This window comes from Carassius carassius, chromosome 22, assembly GCF_963082965.1.
Source record: "Carassius carassius chromosome 22, fCarCar2.1, whole genome shotgun sequence".
In the NCBI taxonomy this organism is placed as follows: domain Eukaryota; kingdom Metazoa; phylum Chordata; class Actinopteri; order Cypriniformes; family Cyprinidae; genus Carassius; species Carassius carassius.
This window is the reverse complement of record NC_081776.1, coordinates 9,106,798-9,131,386: the sequence shown is the minus strand read 5'-3', so window position 1 is coordinate 9,131,386 and position 24,589 is coordinate 9,106,798. Positions and strand designations below refer to the sequence as shown.

At 36.3% G+C, this 24,589-nt stretch overlaps 1 protein-coding gene and 1 long non-coding RNA gene across 3 annotated transcripts in view; one reads left to right on the top strand and one right to left on the bottom strand.

The window, feature by feature from the left end:
• Window positions 1-4,952: 4,952 nt before the first annotated feature.
• Window positions 4,953-21,287, bottom strand: LOC132098881 (uncharacterized). The gene is made up of 3 exons (XR_009422990.1): window positions 20,895-21,287; window positions 20,714-20,800; window positions 4,953-5,064 (listed from the first exon to the last, which is right to left on the bottom strand). It is a non-coding gene; the product is annotated as an uncharacterized LOC132098881 (long non-coding RNA).
• Window positions 19,599-24,589, top strand: part of LOC132098879 (prickle-like protein 1) — a 22,590-nt gene continuing 17,599 nt past the window's right edge. Inside the window, exon 1 of one of the 2 annotated variants that reach the window (XM_059505146.1) lies at window positions 19,599-19,823. The gene's annotated coding sequence lies outside the window, so the exon portion shown is untranslated. Of the gene's footprint in view, window positions 19,828-24,589 lie in introns of both variants that reach the window. The other variant, XM_059505147.1, reaches the window with a different exon arrangement.

The following is a 24,589-nucleotide window of genomic DNA, read 5'->3' as shown; positions in this document are numbered from 1 at the left end:
AATTATTCCTGCTCCATGAATAAAACAGCACAAAGCAAACTGAGTTCAATTCATTTTTCACTTGCATTCTCCAAAGTTCGAAGGACAACAGGCCTTTTTTTTTAAACGCACTCACTGTTATGTTAGTTTTGATTCCATAACCAACTATAGGGGTTTGAGAGTGTTTTTATTGCTATAAAAGTGTGTTTAATCTGTGTATCATTTTCCAAAGCCTGTGCAAGCCTGCTAAATGCAGAAGCATCTTTAAAGTCTATGGTATGTGTAGCCAGATGCATGCCTTACAAACACAAGCAGCATCTGTCCATTAATCAGTCAAATCAATCTTAGAGAAAACAAAGTCTCCTTAACCCTTTCCAGCAGAGGTTGTGTCAGAAAACAGATATGGCAAAGTTACAGGATTCATCAGATATCAACACATGCATCCATCCATTTCATTACTAACCTTTTCTTTACAAGGGCCTCATTCATTTCCTCCTACACATCAACGGAGTTGCTGTCAATCATCTTAGAAAAACTTGTTCCCCTTTAGGCTTGGCTGAACTTAAGTCATCTCTGGTAAACTTGCCTATAAAGGACAAAATGAAAATTAACAATGAAAGGTGATTCATTCTGTCAGACTAATAAAGATGTGTCCACATGAGTTTGTGTCATTATTTTACCATTAAAATCCACAATAATAGCACAATTTCAAGTGACGCCCCAGTTAAAGTGACTTGACATGAGCAACCTTTGAGCCCATGAAACCACATGTATTTGTGTTTAAGTTGCCTAGTATATATTTAAATAAAAAACGGCAGCATTCTTGGTGTCTGTTTTTGTTTGGTTTTTGACTGAAATATAGAAGAGGTTAAAGCATGTATGCTTCTCACCAATGGCTGTGACCAAATCTGTTGTCATGGTAAATAGTGCTGGCTATTTGTTGTTCAGACAGGTGCAGGTGAGATCCATATCCCAAAATAACTCGGAAATGGAAATGTTGTGCATGATTTTAGGGGCAAAGAGCTTTGGGGCTACATGAAAAAATGCAATTTTGTAAAACACAGATTTAGAGATCTTGACAAGAGTGGGCTGCATTGCAGGTGTCTGCAGTGATATACTGTAAAGTCCCAGAAAGTTCACAAAAAGTGAAATCTCTCTTTAAAGTCTGAATGACACTGACCAAATGCTGCTATTTTGGAAACAGTGCAAAGGTTTGAGTTTATATATACATAAAAGCACAGTTAAATGTGACATTTATTATAATGGGTTTATCTGAGCATTGTTTTAAGTTAAAATTGAAAGTTATATATTTTAATGTTCTGTAATGGTTAAAGCCTATTAAATGTAAAAAAAAAAAATACTGTAATGATGAATGGCTGTTATTACTCATTTTATCATCAGAATAAAAAAATAAAAAATAATAATTTTGGGGCCCCCTCAAAATTAAAGTTGGGCCTCTGTCATCCTCTAGGCCGTATGCACTCTGTCCCCCTTTCCCCAACCACCACCTCAGATTTTCAATTAGTGTCAAACTTTTGGACCCCACTGTATATGAATATGTGATTTCTAGTGCAATTTCATGCTTTTAAGAAAGTGTTAAAAAGGAGAGAATATTTAGAAAACTGAAACACTTCGGTTTGGATACAGTCCAGAAGAAACATGATAACCAACCTAGAATGATCAAGGCCCATGTGCCATAGAAGAAAAATAGAAAAAGAGTGAGAGAGAAATAGACATATCGAATAAGGCTCATGTGACCATTCAAAAACCTCTTGTGTTTGTTTTTATTCTATGTTCAGTAACTTTAGTATCCTGTGTTGTGCTTGCGGTATTTGGCTAGCCTGCAGTTAGTCATTAATTGGCACGTGCACACACAACATTCAGTCTTCCATACTGGGGGTCTGCCACAACTCCAGCTGTGAATCAATGCAGCAAGAGGTTCAATAATGCCTCATCATGATGGTTTCACAGCTGTATTGATCTGTAGTGCCACAGATGTTCTGCGGTGAGAGTTTGAGCTGGAGTCACCTCTCAAATGTCACAAAACCCACTGCCTTTGCAATATTACTCTTCTGAAATGAATGTGGAGAATCATTCACACATGTTTAATAATGATTAAAGGGAGAGATCACACAAAAATTAACATTCTTTCATCATTTACTCACCTTCAAGTCGTTCAAAACCAGTATAACATTCTTTCTTATGTGGAAAACAAAAGAAGATGTTATTTTCCTGTTTGACAATGTAAAGCTGCTGTGACACAATCAGTATTGTATAAAGCGCTATACAAATAAAGGTGACTTGACTTGACATGTGAAGAGCGCCTGTTAAGCACAACAAAAGACATCATAAACAAAGTCCATAACATCTGTGAGCTATATTCCAAGTTTTCTAAATAAATATGATAGCTTTAATATAAGTCTATGTCTACATATGGAGGACGGAAGAACAATACTTGTTTGTATGCAATAAGAATGAGAGATGTTTAATCAGGTTTAAACTACTAAATTCAGTTCTGTAGATTCAGGGCTTTCATTAAATTCAGGTGAGCTAGTTTAATCATTCATTATCATAATCATAATCAGTGAGTTAAACTCTATATTGAGGATGATAAATGTCTCTAAATTGAGGATAAGTCATTAATTTGAAAATTATTTGTATTAAATAAATCGCTGGTAAATATTTGGTTAATATTAACTGATAAATAAATAGACAGATGTAGTTTATGTATCTGTGCAAATCTGTTAAAAAATGTGTGTTTAAAAATACAACAATAAAGCAATAGACTAATAAATATTTTAAACGTTTCAAATAAATTTAAAGTATATTTTAATCTTAAGAATGTAAAAATAAAACATTAATATATGATGTTTATTTGCTAATATATAAAAAAATAAATGATGTAACAAAATAATACACTTGGATTTTTTTTTAAATACAATAAAACACTAATAAATAAATAAATGAACAAAAGTGTAAACATATTTAGATAAATTTATTTGTTCTAATTTTTAAAAACAACAAAATATTTCATTAACACATGATTTTAAGTGTGAATATTTTTTATTTCTATTAATGTTTAAAAATATAACAGTAAAATAACAGATTAATATGTTTAAAGTGCAAATGTATTTAAAGTATTTTTAATAATCTTTAAAAATGTAACAATAAAATGATACATTCATATATAACTTTTATATATATTTAAAATATGTATTCTACAATGTATCCATCAGAAAAATAACATATCATTTTAAAGGTGAATTTTAAACAAAACATTTGCCAGCTGATTTGTAATCATTAACCATTTGCTTTTTTATCCATTAGCCAGATGATTGTCTTTTTTCAAAGACGTTCTAATCATTCATCAGAAGTAATTCACAATGGAACATCTTTCTATGTTAAATCAAAACTTCCATGTGTTTACGACTCAAAACATTTTGCTCTTGATTTCACATGTGGGGTTTCCTACACATGAAATGTGATTAAAATCTTTAATGCAATTATTTTAAATGGTTTATGCTGAAGAGCTCCAATAAAGGTTTAAAGATGCAGACTTGTGATACTGCCGTCCCTCTGGTCACACATTTGATTACTCTGGCCATGATGTGGCCACTGAGTTGCCAAAAATGAGGCTAATAGATGATGTATGTTGGTCTGTCAGATGGAAAGATGCCTTGTTGGCAATGTTCATCCATCATGGTGCCTAGCCATCCATTTAGCCTCTGACACTTCACGAACCAACGGCCTAATCCAATTGCTCACACTAAAGGGACAAGTTTAGGGTGATGGGGTGACTCTTATTAGGGGGAACAGTGGTTCTGCTTGGACCTTCTTTACGGAAAATTTTAATGAACTTCATTTAGAAATGTAAAACTTTACTACATTAATGTGAAAATGATAATGAATAAACAAAGCTAATGATCTTTTAAACAAATTGTATCTGAAATGCATTTTTTCTTTCAGACAAATGTAGGCAGACCTGCAGATTTGTGTCTCTCTAATGAATGTGTGGGTGTATATAATGATTTGTCCACCTTCTTAATGATGAAGTCAGTCCCATTAGTCTACTGAACGCCTCTGTCTCCTCAGCCACTGGGGTGTCGCCACTATTTCCCTCTGGAGCGGACGACCTCTGAAAGAAAACAGTCAAATTAAACGATTAGTGTTCATTCTAATCAAGAGCCAGTCCCATCCAATACACATCCACCAGTTGTTTTGTTGTATGATTAATCTGTCATGAAGTATTGCAGGATTATTTCTTACACCATCAACGTTGCTTCCATAATCCTGATTTAAAATTTGCTAGTTTTAAAAACATTAAACTTCCATATTCCCCCTTAAAATTGTCATTTTTTGTCAATAACACATAAGATGTGTGTGTGTTTATTTTAATATATTTGAATTGTCAGTAACTGATATGCTTAAGAAATATTTATTATTATTGTCAACATTGAAAAAAGCTAAGTTTCCTTTGCATGATACTTTCTTGCTAATAATTTTTTGATGAATAGGAAGTCCTTATTTAAAAATTTTCTAATATTACAAATGTCTTTACTGTCACTTTTGATCAACTGACTAGCTGTTAATTTATAAACTTTTATAAATACTTTGTATTTAATGTTAAGTGTTAATATGGAAATCTGAGAAAAGATGGCTGATAACACAATGTAGCTTCTGTGCCATAAAAAAAAAAGAAAAAAAAAACTTTTTTGATTTCATATTTGCCACTACCTTCTCATCATCCAACACAAGCGTTTTTAGCAATTGGAGAGTCTTGTCAAAACAATATTAATTTTAGTAATAAGTAACAAGTGATTTATGGTGTATTCCTTAGCTGTCAAGCTAAGTGCAGGAGAAACATACAGCAATGTTATATATGGCAGCCATGATAAAGACTTTCATTTCAAACTGGTAGGAGCAGTCTGGAGGCCCTGAGATCTGTTTATGCTTTGTTTAAAACCCTCGCTCACATTTGTTCAGCTGGGTTGCTTTTCTTGGCTTCAAAAAGCATGAGGACCCGGCAACTGCAAAATCCAATTCCCCCTCACCCAGGTCCTCTCTTGGCTCCATCGATGGTCTCCACTTTGCCAAAAAGAGATGAGGGGAAAATACATATATTTATAATGTGAAAAACACACTGTAGTTCTAACTTTAGCATTAGAAAGCCTATTTGTTCTGCTCCGACTCTCATTACAATCTCTGATGCTGTTCAACCTCCCATAATGCACTGAAACATCAGGGAGTCCATGAGCCCACGGCAACATTTTTGTGGTTACTCACGGGTATATTAGTCTCTGTGGAATGTGTATCTCTTTGTTTCAAGGGCATCTAGTTTGTGATTCATGGAATGGAAGGGGGTGTTGGACATGACTGTAGTCATTAAGGCTAAATAAACAATGAAAATAAGGGCTCTTCTGTTCATATGATAAGAGTTGTTTATGTAGTATTCATCAGGCTAGATCATTTGAAGCTTGTTGACAAAGGATAAGCATCTTTGTGGGTCTCATTTGTTGTTGCTCTTCTCTTCTGGTCAGCCTCTTTCTTTTTTCTCATTCTTATGGTGTATCTAAATGCATTATTCAGCAGACTGATGTTTGACTCGTGGATTAGAAACACACCATTCCATTTATCCACTCATATAACATGTGTCCTCAAAAAACCCTTAAGGGTTTACTCTCTCTTCCCCGGGCAATTTTTCTTGCTCCCAGCAGAGACTTGTAGAAGTACATTAAACTGATGCAGGCCAGAGACGCCCCTTTTCCACCAAGGGTGCCTAAAACCAACTGGTCTCAAGCCAGAAACTAGTAATGTTAGTGTCTATGTGATCAAGTCTGCATCAAATAAAGTTTTAAAAACAGCTAATGCTGTGACAATGCAAAGCAGCTCAATCTTACTATATAGTCTTACTTTACCATCACACAAGTATGTTATTATATATACTAAAACAACACAAAACAATATTTATTAAATGTTTGTGTGTATATATATTGCACATGCTCCCCATGTCTGCAATTGCTTGATGAAAATTAAAACAAAAACTGTAATATTCTGGAACATCATTACAATTTAAAATAGTGTTTTTCTATTTGATTTGATTTTAAAATGTAATTTTATGCAAAGCTGAATTTTCAGAAGCCATTACTCCAGTCTTCAATGTCATCATTCTTATATGCTGATTTGGTGCTGAAGAAATATTATTATTCTTATCATTATTATCAGCTAATGACGACTGCATCCAGAGCGGCTTGTGATATTTGGATGTTCAAATATGTTTTTAAAACAACAGTCACTTCTTCATATCCAAATGTCACACATCAGGTGTGTTGGTGGCGCCATTTCAGATAGCATGCCGGCATGAAGTGTATCTGAAAGGCGCCAGAGGTCTCACCCATTCTCATGGCTGCTAGTCCATTTGGCGAGACCCAGACTGGTGGGAATTCTTTCATAGGGGCATCGTGACAGATGATTTGCAAGGACATGTGCAGTCAGAGACTGGAATGAGAATGAGAGAACGTGGTGTCCTGGACAGCAGTGTCAAAATGTTTATCTACACCACGAGGAGAACATATGACAAAGCTACATACCACTCTATCCTCAGAGCTCCCAAATAGTGTATTATTAACCCCACACATCATTTAGAAAGAACTGCTGCAAAGCCTTGAGAACATCATCTGGTCATCAATCCAAACCAGACGAGCTCTGAAGAAGCGGTAGAGTCTTTAAATCAAGCTAACGTGAAGTGACATTTTGTGTCAGTGATGAATCAGACAGGAGACATGCCAAGAGTCAAGTCTGACACTTTAAGCTTGATCAGAAGAACCCAGAGCAGGTCAAGTGCAGGTCAACACTGTACACAAAATGAGATCATAGTGAATTTCACTGTCACAAGTCACGTCATGCCATTTTAATTTGGCACCTTCCCCACTTAGATGTTTAACTTTTTTTTTCCTTTGATAATATCTTTAATAATTAATTAGCATGATTTTTGTAGATAAAATATTTGGAGTGACATGAGAGACAAATTGCATGTTTTCCTGTGAAAACTAAATTCTTTTCCATACAGTGAAATGATGATCACAGGCTGTCAAGTTCTGCTGAAATTTTAGCTACGGTTCATGAAAAATAAAATTACAGCAAACTATATTCAATGCACTATAATATTATAATATATTATTATATACTATTATAAAGTAAAACTTATTAGGTCTGGCCATTGCTTAATAAAAGCTGAATGCCAAGAATACTTACTACTATACTATACTATACTGCAATTAAATGAAATTAAATAATGAAATTAAATGAAATAAAAAAAAGGCATAATACAACTGCTAATTTTCACATTAAAAATACTAAACAGATTCAATATCTGAACCCCTTGGGAGCTGGAAATCCACTATGTTATTTGGTGATTTGTTTGTTGATTTTTTTATTCTTCATCAGGAAAGGAAGGAAATGTGGCTGCATGGTATTTTGTACAGCTTGGTATCTACATTGAGGTTGCTAGTGGATCAATATCTATGAATTATAGAAGGAAGATTCCCAGATAACATATAGTGAAGTTCTGGAGCATTTTATAGTGTTTCCTACGACCATTGTAAATTCTGACACTACTAAATGCAATTACTGACAAAAGCACACTTTTCCAAAAACAATTGTTATTCCAAAATTATTATTAATAAAAAGCAACTCAAGAAATGGGATGCACTGAATTTCATGACACCAATTTGCTATAAATTTGCAAAGTTAGTTCTTCACTGGAGATACATAACTGTAAAAGGTTTGCAGATTTTTTTTTATCTTCTCATAGAACCTCAATTACTGAAATAAAGCACACTGAGAGGGCGAATTACTGTAATGATTTTACAGTGTGCACCTATCCAACAGGATACTTTGCGAGCCGTGCAAATCGCTATGAAGGAGTAGAGATTATATTCTACACATGTTCATCTGTTTACACTGGCACAGGTCTGTGTTTACATAGTTGTGGGGATGGTGAGAGATGCCATGCTCGGTTGTGGAAATCCACTATGCTTTTGGAAACCGAAAAGCTGCCTACCTCAGGCCTGAGGTGACAAGCCACTTCCAATCTGGTTAACAGAGTTTAAAAGCTTTTAAACACAGATGTGCCTCTGGCATTTTCACTGTTTAAAGTAACTGCCATTTCAGTGTGGTTAGTTTCCACTTAATCTCTGAGATCAGACCATTGAATATGACCAAGTGCCTTGTCTGGAGAATATGATTGATATAAGCAGCAACGATGCCATTTATATTCATAGTGCTGTGTTAAGTTGAGAATCTACTTGTCTGTTTGTAAGTAGTCGCTATGAAGCCATCTGTCAGGCCAAATATGGCAATGAGAAAGTATACTTGGTTGGAGAAAGTGGGGAGAAGGTCCTCTGTGATTAATTAGAGATCCTGATGGCAAGGACAGGTGTAGCCTAGAGAAAAAGAGAGAGACTGGTGAACAGTCCTTTGGGAACAAAACACTCTCACACACACCAGCACTCACACAGACAACATTCTATCTGAGCACTTAGAAAGGCCACCTCACTTTAAGCACTAACACTTTTAGATACACATAGACACCCATTTATCATAATGCCATTATGTTTTCACTGCTATTCTCTGCTATAGGAAAACGTTTCACTGGGGAAAAATATATCAGTCTATGTCTGTGACACTTTTGCAATGAGTTAAGATAGGAAATATCATTCAGTTATTCAGCTGCAAGAGGGGTGTGTTTTCTAAACTATCTATCTATCTATCTATCTATCTATCTATCTATCTATCTATCTATCTATCTATCTATCTATCTATCTATCTATCTATCATATCGTTTTGTTTTATTTGGTTTAGTTTAGTTTAGTTTAGTGTCTTCTCTGGTGTTTGTTTAGTTATTTTGTTTAGTTTTACTTAGTGTTTTGTTTAGTTTATTTTTGTTTAGCGCTTTGCTTTAGAGTTTGGTGTTTCATTTAGTTTTGTTTGTGGCTTGCTTAGTGTTTGTGTAGTGTTTTGTTCAGTTTTGTCTAGTTTTTAGTTTTGTTTTATGTCTTTTGTTTAGTTTTATTTAGTGTTTTGTTTAGTTTAGTATTGTTTAGTGTCTTATGTCATTCCAACATTCAAAATGTGTTTAACCAAGCTTACTTTATCATGTAATATTTGGACATATTTCGAAATGCATGTTAAAATTGTGTCAGCACAGCACATTAAAGCAGATATTTTTGCAGGTGAAAGAATGCTGAATTATTCAGCAATCAATGAAGAAATAGTTTTTGTTTGTTTTTGTGTAACTTATTAGTGAGAACAGCACAGGTGTTCTGCTCAAGGATCATGTTTAGAACGGTGATGCTTAATGCTTCATGTCACACTACTGTGTGTTTCTAAATGCCTCTGGCCTGGCTACACTTCAGTCAACAGTTACAGTGCTGAGCATGCATTGGAGTTCCTACAGGTTTGTTCAGTGTCATTTCTTGTTTGTGTATGTGTGTGGCAGGGAGATGACACATAAGACAGATAAGAATAAGTACACGTCTGAACAGACTGATGCATGTAGATAAACATCAAGTTTTACAGAGGATCGTGCACGCTATTTGGAATGGTAGATGGAGAATGAACTGAAAAGTGAAAATGGTTTGGGAAATCTTGGAAAGAGGGCCAGACAGAAGAACAGAACAAAGATATAGATAAAGGCTGTTTCTCAATATGTGTTCTTCAGCGATCTTGCATCCTTGTGTTCTTGCTTTACGTCATCATTAACCATCGAAGTTCAATTCCAATTCTCAAGAACGCAAGTACAGAGGACTCATGAAAGTGCACGGATGTGTTCTTGATATCAAGGATGCATTGAGTGCAGACTTGAGAGAATCGAGCCATAAGAAATCCCAGAAGATGCTGCGGGCGGACAGTGTATGGAAGCCTGCAAGCTTTAAACTCGCTCTCGCAAATACTTGACGGCTCTTGAAGGTAAACATTTATCATTTTGTTTTGCTTAATTTTAATAGTTATAAGACCCGGAGAAAGTCTGCAGTATTTTTATTGGCATATTAAAATGAATCTTAACATGGTAATAGTTAAACATATAACGCTGTAAAATAAAATAATATACAGTACAATTATATGTAAATAATATCTATAATAGTAGAAAATGTTTTAATAAATTATGACTTTTGTTTGTAATGTTATGTTATATTTATGGTTCATTGACTGCTGCTTATGCTGTGACTATGCGATCAGTTAAGCAAGAACGCAGCACATCGCAATACTCATAATGGTGCGTTCTGTGTTCTCACGTCCTTCCAAGTTCGTTCTTCCAAGGAAGCTTAGCATGACCGTTCTCCACGAGGAACACAAGTCCGTTCTTTGCATTCTTGGAATTGTGAAACAGCAAAATATTTATTTAAACCTTAATTATTCCAAACTTTGACTTGTTTGAATGTATATGTGTGTATGTGTCTGTTTGTGTGTGTGTAAGTGTGTGCATGCATGCGTGTGTGTGATAAATAATGAGCAAACATTTAAGCAAGAAAGAAATGAGAACAACTTGAATCTGGAAAAAAGAAGTAACAAAAGAATGATAGATGTGTTTGAAAAGAAAAAGAGGAGGAGAAAAGATAAAGCACCCAAATTCCACAGAAAGGCTGACATAATGAGTGAGAAAGATTAAAGTATGGTTATCACGCAGTTACAATGAGGGATAGACCAAAACAGAGAGAGAGAGAAGAAAACCTCTGTGACTGGATCTGCTTCAGGGACATAGGGAAAGGGCTGGTCTTAGTAAGGCCTCATGTAGAGGGTTTTCCCTGAGCACCCATTTCTCAAAGCTTCTCCTAGAGGTGAGGACAGAGGCCGTCTGGCACATGTTCAACAGATGTCTCTCCAGGAACTGTCTTTTAACTACAGGGACAAAAACTGTATTGCCAGCCTGGAAACTCCTATAGATTAGAGTAATTACCCTGGAAAATCAATCAGTGGATCAAAGATTAATTTCAGATATAGTAATAACTGATAAAAGTAAAGAAAATAAACAAGTTTTAAGAGTCTGTTTTCTTTTACCTGTCATTTGAGGCTTAACTTAATGTATAACCCTGATTACTTTGAAAAAAGGTGTTCATTGCTCCAGGCTTGCATTATTGGGTTCACAGACAATGACAATTCTTCTTACTGCAGGATCTATCATTAAGCCCTGTAATGCACTCATTTTAACCGACTGAACTATAAAACACAGGGTTCAACGTCAGGCTCAGGCATGTGCATGAATGTAGCCTCTGCTGTGTTGTCACACAATCCTTAAAGGAAACATTCAACCCTAAAATATGATTTATAATCATGTTTTGCAAAAACCCGAAAAGTAGTTACAATAATGTTTTATGACAAATATACCTGCAATCCAAAAAAAACAAGACGTCTAGGGGTTAATTAACCCAAAAAGCAACAAATCATATGGCGTGGCAAATGCAATTGACCTCAAATGAGACATGACTCCTCTAGAGAGGTGAACTTACTCCAGAGAGAGCAAAGAAACAAACAAACTCCAAACAGTCGAATTAAACAATTATCCTTTTAACCAATCGAAATTGCCCATACTGGCATAATGGGATTGGGAAATAAAAGCGGAATTGTAACTAACTAACTAGTTAGTGACACACAAAAAAGGCAAGAAATCAAGAATGCAAGAAAGAAAACACCATGAGAACATCAATGAACTATTTCTCTTTAATGACGTGTTTCCACTGAAATTACCCGGAACTATTCTACCAGGAACTTTTTTTTCCCAGGAAATATTTTCCCCCCAGACCTGTTGCTTTCTGCGTTTCCACCGTAATCTAAAGTACCGTGAAGATTAGGCAGATAGCAAATTTTCAGACTTGAATTCTCGGTAGTTCAGACTTTGCAAATTCGACTCTGGAGTGTGAACTACCACGGACGGGACGACGTAAATCCGGTTATTCTGCAAACAGCAGCATACTTGATAACATTAGTCAGCTCGCCTTGGCTACTACAATTTTCCTCACTGTATATTTACAATAAGACGAAATATGATATCAAACACCACTGTCTCTTTCGTTTTCATTTAAACATATTAATAGGTGCAGAAATGTAGTTCAGGGAAATGTGTAACATATACAGCCTACATTACAATGAAAGAAAATATTATATCAATTGCCTCTTATTTTTATTGTAACATATTAATAGATCAATTGAATAAAGACCAAAGATTACCTGTTAGATTTACCCAAATTATATTTTATGTTTCACCACTTAAGAGACATCAGAGCCAGCAGCAAATGTCAGAAGGACTAGCTGAGTTGAGGCGGCTCTTGTCAGTAAACATGATCGCTTGGAGCTGATAGTCTCCAAAATCGTCGAAACACATTTTTAAATAGGCGCTGTCTTTATAAATAAACCACAGATTTGACTTTTAAACAATTACATTCTCGCCTGAAATACTTTAAAAACATTTCATGACACAATAACAGTAATATTTAGAAAATTATCCGAATAAATGGTGGTTGAAATCACAACGCTGGGTGAACTTAACCAATCAGCATGTTAAGCACCCAAGTCCCACTCCCGAAAGTTCCGGACCTTTGAAAAATTAAAAATTACTATCTCGCATGCAGGGACTTTCTGAGGGTCAATTGTTTACCCAGAACTTTATTTAGATCCTGGTTCCTGTGGTGGAAACACATTGAGTACCAGGCCAAAGTCCCTAGTTCCTGGGGAAAGTTCCAGCGGTGGGAACACGGCTTTAGATCCAGTGATTGTGGGTGGTCACAGGTAGAGGAGGATAGAGGTTCAGGGTTTCACGGCTGCCAGCTTTCACGGCAAAAGCAAAGCCCTCCCATAAGAGCGTCCTGTGACCGCTGGGTCAGAGAGGGATCAGGAGAGGGGCAGAAGTTCAGACCCAGAGAGACTGATGGGGAGAGCTAGACTTCCTCCTGATCTTCACCTCAGCCTGGAGCAGACAGCCTTTTAGAGACGCTCAAGGTCTCACAGGCCGGCTTATCTCAGAAACATGAGAAAAGCCATTTGTCAGGGGAGAGGGGTGCTATTCTTCCCAAAATCTGCTTTGGATTCGGATCCTTTGGTTCATTTTAAATCTGAGTACTTGCAGAGGCTACACATAATTGAAATGTGCTTTGCATGATCTGATGAGAGTAACAGGGTTTTTTTTTTTCTAAATTCACCAGTATATTAAAACAAATTTTTATATCGAAATTGTATATAAATAACTTTTTAATCACTAAAGTTCAGACATTTAAGAAAAAAAAGAAAACGAAAGAGGATGAAAATGAAGATTTGGCTTAAACTGTATTTCTGGGTCCTTGTTCACAGATCAAACGAATCAATATAAAACACACACACACACACACACACACACACACACACACAAAACAAAAACAACTCAAAAGAAAACAAAAGAGCACACAAAAAAGAAAAAAGAAAACGTAAAACAAAACAAAAAAAGAGCACAAACAAAACAACACAACCAAAAGTCCTTCAGCCCTTATTAACGCTAAGAGAATCTCAGTTTGATGTTCAAAATCTCAGTTTCTCTAAATTTTCTTCTCCACATTTCCATTTCCACTTTCTCTCCTTCCTATCTCGACTCACTGGCCTCTATTTGGCCCTTGGCTCTATTATATGTCTGTGACATTCCTCAAGACAACCTGGAGCTCTGTGACGCCCTCCACTTCCTCTCTGCCAAGATGGGAAAACAACCTTCACTCCAAGAAGCCTTTGGCTTCAGCGTCTAAAACGAGAAAATCAAGATCAACCGACACATGCTGGAGATTAGCAGCTATTTCCAGAAACATGAAAAATGTATTGTGGTAAAACAAAGGTATTTAATGTGCCGTTTAGTGGTTTTAAAAGAAAACAACTGTCCATAAAATTTAGAGAAGCACGTGATCAAGTGCACATGTAGTTAGAGGAGATATGTTTGAGACAGTCCTTGGGGTGGTATGGTGTTTTCTTTCATTTTGTCCCCTTCTTTGTCACTGTTTGTTTCTCTGTAAACATCAGCCCAGAAGATGAGACCCTGCCCTACCCCCCATCCTACCCAAACATGCTATTCTACCACCCAAGGCCAAGCAGGAAATAATTTAGATATTTGCTTGGTCCTGTCCACAACCACCCAAAATATGTTTTACATTCCAATCAATGATCTTGCACAGTTCCGGTTACTCTTCCAAGTATAAGTGATATTCTCACCCTAGGTTTTGTTGGTTTAGGTGCTTTCATAAGTACTGAACTGAAATCCATTGGGTTAATATTGGTTTAAAGAGTGTCAAGAGACATAATGGTGTTAATCTGGCATTTACAGCCAGAGTTGATGCTGTGGTTTTAGTCAGCAGCATGATGAAATGTAAAGAAATTTAGCAGTGTCAATGATGATAAAGAACACAAATCAGGTGAAAAACCACTTGTCAGAATTCCTAACTGCCAATGAAAGACTGGAAATAAAGTGTGACCATGAGTCCCACAACTCTAAAACAACATCTCCAGCAGCACTTGGCCTCTGAGTTCACTGGAAAGGAAAACTCAATTTAAACTCATTATATGAAAAACTCCACAGCAGTTCAGTTGTACTCAACTGGAACCAAAGAAACAGAGCAAGCCTGGTCCTGCACACTGATTTCTGCAACTCTATCATGATGCTGATTGTTTAAATATGCAGTTTTCTCATAAAGCATAATTTTAGTGGTAGTCATGTAAAAATATTTGATAACAAATACAGTAAAACAATAATATGACACAATTATATATATATATATATATATATATATATATATATATACATATATACACACACACACACACACAATGCATTGCGAAAGTATTCACCTTAATTTTTTTCACGTTTTATGTTGCTGCCTTTTTTACCGTTTTAAATTACTTTTTTCCCACATCAATCTACACTCCATACACCATATTGACAAAGCAAAAACAGAATTGTCACTTTGTAAATGTATATAAAAAAAAAAAAAAAAAAAAAAAAAAAAAGAAGTTAAACACTAACCCTTAGCTAAATATTTTGCTGAAGCACCTTTACAGCCTCAAGTCTTTTTTTTGTTTGATGCAACAAGCTTTGCTCATCAGCATTTGGCAATTATCTGCCTTTCTTCTACTCACCTCTTCACCTCTCAAGCTCTTTCAGGGTTGGATGGGTGCGGACACAAATTTTCAGGTTTCTCCAGAAATATTTGATTGGGTTCAAGCCCAGGCTGTGGATGGGCCAGTCAAGGACATTCACAGAGTTGTCTGTAAGCCACTCTTGCTTAGGTTCATTGTCCTATTGGAAGGTGAACCTTCTGCCCAATCTGAGGTTCTGAATGCTCTGGACTAGGTTTTCATTAAGACTATCAGTATTTTGGTTCACTGAGCTTTTCTTCTACTCTGATGAGTCCCTCAGTCCCTGCTGCTGAGAAACTACCAGCACACTTTACATTTGGGATGGTACTCTGCAGGTGATGAGCAGTGCCTGGTTTCCTTCAAACTTGATGCTTGAAATTGAGGTTCATCAGACCAGAGAATCTTGTTTCTCACAGTCTGGGGGTCTTTTGGGTGCTTTCTTGCAAATTATGCAACGTATGTTTTCATGCGTCTCCACCTGTTTTTATACAGTCTATGGTCTCAACTGAAGAGAGTGTTGCAGAGATGTTTGTTCTTTTGTAGATTTCTCCAAATATGATCATGGAGCTCAAATAGAGTGACCATCAGGTTCTTGGTCACCACTCAAGCCAAAGCCCTTCTCCATCAGTTGCTCAGTTTGGCCAGCTCTATGAAGAGTCCTGGTTGTTTCAAATTTCTCCCATTAGGTTAACAGAGACTACATGCTTCTGTGAATCTTCAATGAAGCAGAATGCTTTTCTGAATTCTTCTCCAGATGTGTGGCTTGATGCAAACCTGTTTCTAAGCTCTACAGGCAGTTCTTTTGACGTCAGGGCTTGGTTTTTGCTCTGATATGCATTATTAGCTGTTAGACCTATTATTAAGATGTGTGCCTTTCCAAAGCATACCTATTCAGTTGATTTTGCCACAGGTTAACTTCACTTGAACTGTAGTTACATCTATAAGCAAAATGAATGCTCCTGAGCTAAATTTCAACTGTTTTAAATACATTTGCAAAGATGTTTAAACCTGTTTTTTGCTTTACCATTATGGTGTATGGAGTGTAGATTGATGTGGAATTTTTTTTTTATTTAAAGCAGTTTAACATCAGGCAGTAACATAACAAAATTAAATTAAGGGATATCAATACTTTCGCAAGGCTCTGTGTGTGTGTGTGTGTGTGTGTGTGTGTATATATGTATATATATACATACATACATATACAAGGATAATCTGACCTAATTGAGGAAGGTTTTCAAACCCTTGGCTCAGTATTTAGTCCTTGACATTAAGTCCCCTGAAATCATCTGTATCTGGACCCCAAAAGAGCAGCTGACTTCAGTATGTGCAGCAAACTTCCGTTCTGTCAATTATGTCCAGAGAACAATGCTAATTAAAGCCTCACTAATAAGGCACAGAAGGGACCAGACTGACTTTATGTGATGGGCAGGCCAGGCAGTGAAGAACTTAAGTGTGCTTGACCTGTTTTGAGAGAAAGTCTGGATCCTGCACCAAGAGTCTAATTAAGGATAGATTGGAAGTGAACTCGGTAGGAATGAACTGAAGCAACAATACTTATGAAAGGGATTAAGGAGGAACAAGAATACACTGAATTTCCATCACAGGTCTGACAAAAATAACAAATGGCAGGGGCAGTCGAGTCCATGTGTGTGTGTGTGTGTGTGTGTGTGTGTGTGTGTGTGTTTCAAGACTCCTAAACATAATTATTACACTTAGGTGCACAACTCATCCTGTACGGCATACAACAATTTGTATGGCTTCTCAAGGAGATCAGACTTTTCCAACAGACTTAAGATGCAGTCATATTTTTGGTAAAACACAAAAGCAAACGCTATATTATATATATATATATATATATATATATATATATATATATATATATATATATATATATATGTATATGTGTGTGTGTAATAGAAAGTAGGATATTTTATCTGACTCAGGCTGCATGTATATGGTTCACCCAGAATAATAAGAGACCCTCATCTCTGCACATCAACAGGCACTTTGTTTTTGTCAAAGGGCAGAGTTTAAGTGTGTGGGACACAGAAACCAGGGTGCATAACTGGTGCTGGTCTGACTTACAAGTTAACATCCCCTCCTACTTCTTAATGAAAAATTAATGACTTTTTGCCATGCATTCTTGCCAGAGGTTGAAAATGCAGGGAAGAAATGAAAAGAATCCATTAGGTTTAGTTTTACACAGACAGGAGTCATCTGAAATGTCTGGAAACCTACTGACACTCTCACATGCTACAAAATGGATTACTGGGTCACAACCCAAACCACAGACTATCGATTTGGCTACAGTGTGAAGGAGTGATTTACCCTGAATCAACACGCATACAACATATAACTCATGTGCTACATGATACGTCATGGCTATTTGAGTGGATCTGTTTCTGAAATTCTTACACCCTGAATGAAATTGAATCACTCGCTACTTTTGGCAGGGTTCTTAGCTAGATTGATTAAGACTTCACTGTGAAACATAAGTGTAGTTCATTGGATTTTAAGCCATCTTACACCATTTCTGAAGCAACAAGGACAAAGAAATCAATTGCAGTTTGGACAGCAGCTCCTGACCTGCAGTATGTAAAAAAAAAGGATGTTGATGTTGACAGTGTTCTACTACAAAGGGCCAATGATGTGACATTGCTTTTTTGTCTTGTCTATTAATATATTTAAAATTAAAAAATCTAATTCATGCACAGAGTGTCTTTGATAGTCAAATTCTTTGATGAGCATGTTTTTTAAACCACAAATTGAAATTAATTGTAAACAGGATTAGTGTTTCATTTGTCTGTGGGCCTAAAGCACAGTTAGGGGTCCTTGTCTGAGAAGAGCAGGTGGAGAGAGTAATCAGAGATAGGGAGAGAAAACAATCTACAAGCTGACTATAGGTTTTCAGTTGTGGTAGGTGTGTGTATGTATGTGTGTCAATGTGTGTGCAGACTAATGATGAATAGGGAGATAAGCCCCTGAGATTAAAATGTATGGTCGAAAACATTTTGTCACTGTGTATGTGCGTTAGGGGCAGCCCTGCGAATTAGATCAGGGGCCCAGGCCGTCTGCTGTCGAGAGCTGCGGAGCCGGTTCTGTCAAGGTGTCAGAAAATTGATGTTTCTGTACTCTAAAGCTGTAAAGTGAACGTCTCAACGCAAACACACAGTAACTAGGTACTGACGGACAGGACAGACGAGACTGTTGGCTGAAGAAACTCAGCTGGGTAGCATTAACCTGTCAACGTTCCAGTTAATGCATTGCACTTTGAGTAAATAATTGCACTTTGAGTAATCTAAGATGGGAATTCTAGACATGCAATAACTATTTGATTAATATGAATCAAAGTTCTGCCTTTAATTTTAAATAATCAATTAAACATGGCAAGGATGGAGTCTAAGTGCCCTTAAGCAAGCTACTTCACTTTGGGGAGCCTCAACAGTGCTGTAAATCTCCCTGCCTCCCTTGTCTTGCCAGTCTTTCACAGTTCCAGACAACTGGGGTGCTGTTTGCCCTGAAAATATGATGCGTCAAGACTTGTTGAATCAGGTTTGATGTCAATAACATAAAGTGTTATTGGTTTGCGTATGTCTTGTCATTGACATCAAGTCTGGTGTGGTGCATGTTGACATTTTATATTTAAATATACACAAGTGTGCATGATATAAGATTATATTATTCTCAATAAATAAAGAAATGTGCAGAAGTACATCAGTGTGCAGGACTTCTTATATACTTTATTTTTAACAATACGGAATAACATTATTATTAAAGCTTGTTTCCGCCATAGGCAAAAAAAAGAAAGAAATCCAATTAAAAATAAAAATAACATAATTGTGACTTTATCACACAATTCTGACCTTTTTCCTCTCAATTCTGTTTATATTTCACTTTTTTCCCCCAATTTATTTCACATAAAGAATATATAAACTCAAAAAATCAAAGTAAAAAATCTAAGTAAAAATTCTGTTTATATTTCAGAAATTATAATTCTGACTTTCTCACAATTATGAGTTTATATCTGAGTTCATCTCACAATTCTGACTTTTTCCCTTGCAATTCTATTGCAGAAATAATTTTGAACTGAACAATTGCCACAGAGATTTTTTTTTAAATCCATATGTATAGTTATCTAGACATTGCTACTGTTCAGAAAAATGTATGATAATGAAAATGGGAAATAACTAAAAAAATATATTCATGAATGTTCTTTAGTGATTATCAATTATGGCTGCATTTACAGTAGAAGTAAAGCAGGACCATTTGTCCCCAGAACATAATTCGAATGTGAACGGGTTAAGACTGATTTCATCACAACATCGTCCGCTGATGTTTAATTTACTTTGGACCCCTCGGAAAGTGAGAGAGCAGGAGCAAGAATGTGAGTGTGTGGAGGGACTGGTTGGGGCCACGCGTCTGAGCCAATCAGCGGAGAGTATCGCTCATGTCATGTCAGCGCACTGAACACACAGGCTCTTTAACTGAATGCAGACTGCATGTTTACTCATCACAGCTGGGATTCAGACTCGCTTTCTGCGTCTCCGCTATGCTGACCCATTGGCTCACGCTATTTGGATACTGAACAGCTCCACGTCCTCTACAAAGATCGCTGGTTTACCTTCTGTCATCTGGACTCGAGCAAATGACACAACTTGTGAATATTCTCTAACAGCAACGGAAATAAATCAACTCATATCGTCCCCGTAAGTATGTTTGCGCATTTCCGTATGCCCTTAAAGTACGCGGATTTGTTTTAATTGGTATAGACTCATAAAATGTCGATTTCTAGTATTGTGATGTGCAAAACACGGGGAATTCAGAAAAAATCTTTTTTCAGCTGCGTACGCATGAATTAAATGTAGTCTTCCATAATAGAAAGCAAAGAAAGTGCGTGAACTTTCTATGCGCGTGTAGGTCAATGACAAATAAAAATATTTTTAAATGAGAAATGCAAAAAAAAAAAAAAATGAATAGTTCATACTCATATCGTTTTTTATATGTTTTGAAAGTCGTTATAACAAAATTATTTGATGACTACAAAATGTCAAAAGGTCTAACCATGAAGAAAAAAAGTACGAAAATACGTGCTGTCAAAACATCAGATATTTTTTAAATAACAATTATGGGGGATTTGAAGTGGTCCTCCCTGTTTTTCTTTTCACAAGTAAACAGATATGTTTTCGGCACCATACTGACTTTGGTTTGCCAGACAAAATTAATGCTAACAAAAAAAGAAAGATTTTTTTTTAATAGATTTCCGACAGACATTGCAAGTCTCCGGTTAAACCGCCTAGACTTTTTACTTTCCACAATTAGAAGTTCAGAAATCCAAAGCATTGATAACATTTGAGTGTGCGTGACCTTTTAATGTACGTTATTGAATTGAATAACTTGACTAATGAAAAAACTGCCTGAATGAACAGAAATGATTCAGGAGGTAATTGCATTTTTGAACTATAGAAACACCACACTTTACCTAACAACTTTAGACTCACGGTGAGTTACAGCATATGGCCGTCTAGTGTGAAGCCCCGCGGGTCTCCAGATGTGTGTGCACACACACTCAGCTGTTTCTTGTCACTCAGGTCACTACCGGCATTAAAGTCTCTCTTTCCTGTCAATCAGGGGGCCGTTTGGTCTCCTGACATGTAGCTCACCGATCCATGACCCAAAGACTCACCTTTTCCATAATAAAAACAAAAGAATACTGTTAGTTCTTAAATACTAGCCGTTGGTGACTATTTCCATATAAGGTAGAATAGAAGAGACTCAACCTTGTCGGTTCTCTGTGAAACGTTTGTATGCGCGCGAATTGCACAATGCCTGATTGACGCACACTGTCTTACTATATCTTTCGTGAGAGTAGTATATGTATGTATTTACACTTTGAACTGCATAATATCGAGCTGTTTCTTATTTTGAGCGAGAATATCGAGTGAGTTCTCTGTAAATTAGGTGTTGGTGTCCTCTAGCGGTTGTTCTGCTAGTGAAGATTTGGCCTGACGATGTCGTCGTGTCCGTTGCTCAGCAACAGATAAGAAGAAAACGTCTGAGCAACTGACTAACTTAATACATTACTTATTGATTTCATAATCTAGTCCTCCCAAAATCAGTTTTATACTCATATTTACCGGAATATTTAACCCAAAAATAAAACGTCATAATTTACTCAACCTCATGTTTGTATTGCTTGCATTAGGCCAGAATGACAGCATTACATCGGCGAAAATGAATGACTAAAGTGAAATTTGTTACATGAAAAAAAAAACAATAGTAATTAAACATAAGGACAATTAAATTAAGTCAGAATTGATATTTTTGGGTGAACTTCTCCTTTAAGCAATGCCTGCTATTTTAAAAGACACTCCATGTGGGAGTGAATGACAAACCAGTTAACTAGACCCCTGGGGCTTCTCAGGTGAATTGGGTGGAAGCACTGGCAGATTTCCAAATGTGGTACCAGAGATCTGAGGTTGTTATGTAAAGACTCGGTTAATAGATGACCTATTACGACCACATGTGAAGCTCGGTTTCAGCTGACGGTACCAGACAGTGATTGTAGTCTTGTCCCCTTGTTTGGTCTAAAAATCTCTTAGGCGTGTTTTAAGTTGCCGTTTGGTTGTGCAACTGACTATTATGGAAATGGTTTCAAAAAAAAGAAATCAGGATTTTAAGATAAAGACAAAGTGTTGGTAAAGATGGGGAAATCAAATTTGCCCGTCTTGGACATAAACAAAACAATAAAATGAGCATTGTTTAAGGTTTTTTTTTTTGAGTTGGTTAAGCTAGAGCAGTGTTCAGAAATTATATGATAAATATATTTGTCTCTAGAATGTGTGAAACAAAGGGATATGTGTAGCTACGCAAATGACAGTAAGAGCAATTCAAACACCAGATCCTAGTCTAGAGGATATGCTCTGAGGACTGCTTGTATGTGTATCTGTGTTGATTTACTAGTGGCGAGCGGAGGAGGTTCACAGTGGCCCATTTGTACTGGGAGGCCCTGACGTGTGCTCACCTATGCAAATCACCCCACACCTCAAACACATTTGGCAGCTTTCTATCTGCCCGGCCTGTGAATGTTGCCAAGCATGGAGAGGGGGTCAGAGACAAGCTGCTCTTTTAGTCAAACAGTCAGATTCGGATACAGGCCAGCTGGAATTTAAACTAGAAAACCCTTCAAACCTCTTCTTAGGCAACCCATATTTCCTCAGATAGCAACGAGAACAACATCATCAAAGCAAAATTGTCTAAAGCAATGCAAGTCAATGCTAGTAGCTGTTTGAAGTTCATGATGTCATTGTAGTCTCTAGTGCCAGTTTAATCATAATGACAGAAAGGAATAGGAGCACGATCAGCCATATTTGCACCTTGGGTCAAAATGACATGTTTTCTTATATATTTATTCCACTGAAATGTTTGGCCTCTGTAAGATTTTCTTTTTGAGAGAAATGAATACTTTTATTTAGTTAGGACACAAAAATTGGTCAAAATTGACAGTAAAGACTTTTATAACGTTACAAATGATTTATAGTTCAAGTAAATGCTGTTCTTTTGAATGTTATATTTATCCAAAAATCCTGGGGAAAAAGTTTGCTGTTTCAGCAGAAATATTAAGCAGCATAACTGTTTTCAACTTTGATAATAATAAGAAATGTTCTAGTACAAAATTAGCATATTCAAATTATTTCATGTTACACTGAAGACTGGAGAGTTGGCTGCTGGAAATTCAGCTTTTCCATCACAAGAATAAATTACATAAAACAATATTAATCAAATAAATTCAGTCTTAAAAGATTTTGCTCAGAAACAAAAAAATTAAATAAAATGTATTGACACCAAACTTTTGAACAATAGTGTAACAAGCAACACAAACTCCTATTGAAACCTTAGGAAAGTCGATTGAATGTGAGCACAGAAAAACGAAGAAAATGGAAATAAGCTGCCATGACTGACAGCTTGTATAGGTCAATGCGCTCCCCTGGCTTGATGTGGGAGATGCTTGAGTTGTTTCTAATTACTCTGTTCTTGAAAAATGAAACACTAATGTCTGGCCTTGGCTCGGTCATGGAACCAAATCATATCCACGGACATGTTGTGGAACAGCGGGTCGATATTAAAACACGTCATATCCCATAATCTGAGTTGAAAGAACATAAGGGAGTAGAGAAAATTTTAATTATAAGTATGAGGTAAAAATGAGTCAATCTTTGCAAAGCCAAGGGATCAGAGCAGTTGATGTGATTTTTTTTCTTCTTGTTTAATTTTTTGTAAATGCAAGTGAGAACAAGTTGATTTGGCACTGTAGTAATTACCCACAACAGGCAGTATCAGAGCAGAAGATTAAAGGCAGGTAATGATTTGGCTCAGTCAGACAGACGGCTCTGAGCAGCTGCCTTTTTATCAGAGTGTGAGGATGAGACAAGGTAAACACATGCAGCAGACTTCCGACAGCGTGGAGATAAGGGCATCTCAGCTGCTGTGGAGGTGATCATACACTCCTCCTGACAGCTGAAAGGTGACATGCTGCTTGAATTACGGCTCTTTGGATTGTGAAGGAGTGGAGATCAGTGCTTGCGCTGACATGATCTGATTGGCATTGAGATAAATTACACATTTACATTACACCTGTAACTGTTTTATAAGAGCAGGTGTGATATTTCAGATAAATGTTTCTTGGTTTGTGCGCAAATGGATTTCCTACTTCCTCCTCAGATTACTCTCATGTGAATGTCATGCGTCACATTCCCAGGCCTTAAAAAGCTTAAAAATGCTGATTTGCTCGTTGAGCCAAGTCACAAATTCAATCAGGATATCACTATTTAAGTACATGTACTCACGAACTACTCACCAGGCATATGAGTCTCAAATATTCTATTAGAACTGTGGCCTAGAGGTTAATGCATGTGCTCAAACACATTAAGCCATTGCGCTAATATGCTGGCTAAAATGAGGAGAACTGTTAAAGGAAAAGTAGTCAGAAAAATCATGCACTATATATTCTAGGGCTTCTAGCCCTATAAAATAGATTTCTTTGGAAAATATAAAAGTTTAAGTGTTTATTCAGTGAATATAAGTTCTCAAATCTGTGCAAATTAAGTTTGCACACATTCAAATTGGATCACAAACAGTCATTAGATAAAATTTGGACGTCAAACCAGGTGCAGAAAAAACTTCAAATGGATATTCAAATATAGATTTTTGGGTGAAACATTGTTTTAAGAGTAACTGTAATGAGAAATGCATAACATATAGGACATTATTCTAGTTATGCCCAGCTCCAAAATATTTTCTTTGCTCAAATTAGTTCTTTGTGAGCACAATATGTATTAAAAAAAAAAAAATCCAATAATTCAAAGGAATTACAAGCAATTGGAAAAGTCATGTCATTTCATTGGTTAAAAGGTGTGAGAATCCTGTACAAACAATTTTATAATGGTTGGATTTGGGTATTAAGTATTTTAACATC